Consider the following 5,001-nt stretch of genomic DNA (forward strand, 5'->3'; position numbering starts at 1 on the left):
AAAAAAAAAAAGAAATAGACGGGCAAGTGAGTGTCCGTCTTTTTGCTAGTATATAATATTAATAATATTATTCCTATTTTTGTGAGATATTTCCTATTTTAGTGAGATTTAATTTTTAATTAATATTTAAAATAATAATATAAAATGATAAAATAGTAAATAAAATAGTTTAAATAAAGAGTATATTAGGTAAAGAAAAAAAAAGTTTCAAGCCTGATTTCTACTTTATATATAGTAAATTAGGCAATAATATATTTTGTTAATATATTATTATTATTAATTTTGTTTGAAAGATTTATTGTTTTTATTATTTTTATTTGTATCATAGTTAAAATAGATTAGAAAACTCATTGTTATTATTTTTTCCTTCTCTCTCCTTCAGTAAGCAAAGCACGCGTTTCTTTCTTTCTTCTTCCTTCAACAAACTACCACCAACCCCCAACTTTTCGGCGTCGATCCGGCCGTCGTGTTCACGGATCGGATGAAATAACATTGTTTTCTTTATCCATTCGACGAGGGCTTTTCATAAATCCAATTAGTTTTTCGAAAGGAGCATCTTTTCCGCCGACCCATTTCTTCCTCTACCGCGGTAATGGCTTTTCCGGCCACCATACCTTTATCTTCTTCTTTTTCTTTTATGTTTCATTCATGTTTTTATCTATCTTCTTGGTTTTTATGACAACAGAATGCGCAAAACCACCGTGTTAAGGTTCCTTGGGCTGCCATTAACTTCATTTTTACAAGGTGAGTGTTGAATTTAAACTTTAAAAAACTTAAAGATCAATTTTTTTTAAACACTAATATTCTTTTTCCCCAAATCCGAATTTGGAACAGTTTGGGCAAAATTTTGGTAATTGATTTTGACTTGATTTTTGTTCTCACTTTCTTAAACTCTAATTTTTCTCCTTTCTCTTAGTTTTGAAATTGGATTATTCCAAAGTAATTTTTAGATTAAATGATTTCTATTTTGTGTTTAAGTTCCTTAACTTCGGTACTTTGAAGTTGTTGATGGATGAGAAAAAAGTTTTAGGGTATTAACAAAGTTATTAGAGCTTTTAGTTGATATTGAGTTATTTGACAACTTGTAAATTTTCTTCTATTAAATATTGGTGGCTATTATATGGTTTGATGTTGTAAAAGATACAATTGTTGATGAATTTGATTTAGGTATTAGTAAGATTTAAATCCCAAACTAGTGTTAGAGATTTTATTATGTGAGAATAAGAATAATTTGAGTATTTGATGGATTAGATGTTGTTGCTATCCTCTTTTGAGTTTAATTTGTAAGTTATTGTGGATGAAAGTTATTAGGTGAAGATAAGAGTAATTTGAATATTTGATTGATTAGTTGTTGAGTAATGTTGTTTCTATCTTCTGTTGAGTCTAATTTGCAATTGATTGTGGATAAAAGTTGATGATGTTATACTTGACATCAATTAAGTTCATTTAGGATTGGAATAAATGTTTTGTTTATACATGTTGTCTTGACATTGTTTGTAGTTACTAAAAGGTTGTAGAATATTAGCAAACTTATTAGAGAATTTATTTAGTGTAAGGTTGATTCATTTTAGAGATTTTGGAATTATTCTAGTGTTGTTATGATGACTATTTTATGACTTTGATATTGTAGGAAATTGCTCTTATTAAGGAGGTTTTCTTGTTCACAATAAATACTTTGGGTGTGTTTTACTAATTGTCTTGGCTTTTATTTGTGTTATGTATAACTTTTGATGGCTTTCTAATTGTCCATCGAATTGATACCATCTATGCTTAGTGTAATTTTGTTTTACTTTTTTATCATCAAGGTATCAACGAAGATGATGAAAATGACGACATATTTGATGAGTTTCAAGAAGATGATGAATTTCAAGAGGAGACCATAGATGATGGTGAATTTTAAAACAAAGTTGAACGAGTAGGATGATTTTTTATTATTTAGACTTGCACTTAAAAGCATTGAAATTGATTGAACCATGTATTTTCTTAGTCTTGTACTTGGTGTCGAGTAATGTTTGACACATTTTCCTTATTATTATCATGTATTAATTCAAATTTGTTGCAACACAACTCTTGTGGATATGTAGTTAAATTCAATTTTATATCAATTATAAACAATTATATTTATGCAATTGTAAAAAAAATTCTGAGTAGTTTCGAAAAAGGTCTCCAATAAGCTATTTTTACATTTTTTTTTTGTTGCTATTTCACTCTACGGCAACGTTTCATAATCGTGGCCATCCATGGCAACGGTTAAAAATGGTTGCTACAAATGACATAACAAAGCGTCCCCTTTTCCAGTGGTTTAGGCGACGTTTCCCGAAAGTGTGCCCAAATAGCGTGAAAAAACGTCCCCATAGACAATAGGCTACGCTCGAACAGGAGACGCCTGGAAAACGTCCCCTATTCTTTTAGGCAACGCTTTATTCAGTTTTGGCTACGATTTTTAATTGTTGCAAAAGAGGATAAATGGTGTAGTGACAATGAAACCGCAACTCCGGCGCGGTGGCTGTTGATGACAGCACAACGGCGGGAGAAAAATGGGTGACACGAAAAGTTTCTCTTTTCTTGAAATTAATTGGACCAATAGAAAGCTCTCGTCAAGGGGATGAAGAAATGGTACTACTTTGTTTGATTGGTGAAAACGGCGAACGGAACGGCGCCGTAAAAATGAGGGTGGTGGTGTTTCAATGGAGGAGGCTTTGGTGTTATTTCAATAGAGGAGAGAGAGTAGAAATGAAAAATGAATTAGAAGGGGGAAAGGGAGTCTGACGAGAGAAAGGGATAGGGGAAGAAAAGTTGTGTGGTCCATGTGATCACTAGAAAAAAAAATGAGAAAAATAATAATTACGACAAATTTGCATGCTTTGAAGTTGTGTGGTCCATGTGGTCTCACGTAGCTTTTGCAGGCTTTGCTGACAAATTTGCAGGCTTTGCAATTTGCCAGGGGTTTTTGGTGGCACAACCCCTGACAAAGTGTTGTACCGTCCTGCTTTTTCTGACCACACAAGAATCTTTTCTGCTGCATACATTTTGCCACGGCTTTTGTGAGGGGTTGCCCCTGACAACTTTGCCAGGAGTTTTCCCTGGCATAGCTCCTGACAAATTTTCCAGGAGTTCTTGCTCCTGGCATTGTTCCCTGGCAATATGCAAGATTTCTTATAGTGAATTATACTCGTAGGTATAGAAAAGTAAAAGCAATCCCATGAGATCAATTAACCAGAATTTTCTTAAAATATATACGCATACATGTGCTTGTTCCCCACAGTAGGTAAGAGGTTTATCTTCAGTGCTATATTCTATGGTTAGATGAAAATTCTCAATGTTTGGTGTGGCTGTAGTGATAATCTATTGGCTTAACTTTATATAAACATCTTGTTTGCAGTTTTTTTTAATCTTGTGCTTTTACATTGCCAAAAAAATTATGTAACTGATATATTTTAATATTATATTCACTACAAGAAAACAGGCTTTTAGCTTCAGAATTTAGAGTCGGCCCCCGACACCGACGCTAATAGCGTCTGCTTAGAGTCGGTTTGACTCACGCTATATGACAATTTTATTTTTCTTTTCTTTTAAATAATTTTAGAGTCGGACTAGCCAACTCTAAACCATATTATATTAGACGTTCAAGTTTTTCAACACTGATTGAATATTTAGAGTCTTCCTATCCGACTCTATACCTTTTATTGGTAATTCACATAAAAAAAAATAATCTTTTTTTTTCCTCCCACTCACTCACAAAAAATTCAGTCATACTTTTTCCCCCTTTTTTTCTCTTCCACTCACTTACCAAAAAATTAAATTACTCACCAACAAAATCTCTCATTCACCCGTAAACCCTTATTCACTCATTCACCCCCTTTCAGAACCCATGGTCTCCATCCCTCATTCATCATTTGTTGTTTGCTAACTCACTCACCACCCCAACCACCAGCAACACCATCCTTCACTCCCTCACCACCGAAACCCAACCACTGAAACCCCCCTCGGATCTGTCACACCTAAACCGCTTCAATCCCAAGCTCTCTCACTCACGAACCCTTTCACTCACTCTGTAATGTAAATCTCTTCCCAATCCCTCTTTTTTCCTTCTCAATTTCAACCCTAGTTTTACAATTCCTTTTGCATTATTTACTAATTCAACTCAAAATTTCAAATTGATGTTCGTTTTTGCAGCATTGATGTAGAAGAGGGGCAGGGTTAATCAACAATCTCGTGATTTTTCATCTTATAACAACAAAGCAAAGGTATATCAACTTTTAGAGTTTTATTTTATTCTTTTAATATTGACAGATGCACGTGACAGTGTATTGACAGATTCTAGCAGCGTTTTTTTGAATAATAGCTAATATATTTTGGTTTCGAGATTTGATAATGAAGTTTGAAACTTTAATTTAACGATGGGTGTGTTGAAAAAAAAAATTAAATTTAAGGTTTTTTTAATGGAGAAAGTAACTCTGAAATGTGAAAGAACTAATGATAAGATTAATTAATTGAGATTTGTTTATCATGTTTATTGTTTGGTGGGTTTCGAGAAGTTTAGAACTTGGTTCACTTGGAACAAGAACTATGTGTGAATTATCTTTGGTTTGATCCATTTTTTATTTATTTTTTGATATTGATGGATTATATTTGGTTTGATCCATTTTTTATTTATTTTTTGATATTGATGGGAAAATATAAAAAAAAATATTGTGTTTTTAATAATAGCTTAATTAACACCAACTTTTAGATCAATATGCTTGTGTAACCAAAATTGGGTTATATATGGTTCACTTGTTTATTTGATACTACTTTAGAAATGTACTTGTTAGACAATCAGTCTTATGTTTGTGATAAAAATAATGAAACAAGATTCTGTGAACGTTGGAGAAAGTTTTTTTAAACTTGTGAGAGTTTGTGATAAATATGGTTTGAATTTGGATACAAGACTTTATTATACAATCATAAGCATGTTGATGATAAATGTTAATTGTACTTGTAGGGTAGGCTAAGGGTATT

General features: G+C 32.4%; 1 long non-coding RNA gene across 1 annotated transcript; it reads left to right on the forward strand.

Moving 5' to 3' along the window:
• Positions 1 to 349: 349 nt before the first annotated feature.
• On the forward strand, positions 350 to 2,124 carry LOC146954512 (uncharacterized). The gene is made up of 3 exons (XR_015013697.1): positions 350 to 589; positions 686 to 744; positions 1,806 to 2,124. It is a non-coding gene; the product is annotated as an uncharacterized LOC146954512 (long non-coding RNA).
• Positions 2,125 to 5,001: the final 2,877 nt, after the last annotated feature.

This window comes from Medicago sativa, chromosome 1, assembly GCF_051527215.1.
Source record: "Medicago sativa cultivar Bolivia chromosome 1, Bolivia_mono, whole genome shotgun sequence".
NCBI classification, from domain to species: Eukaryota; Viridiplantae; Streptophyta; class Magnoliopsida; order Fabales; family Fabaceae; genus Medicago; species Medicago sativa.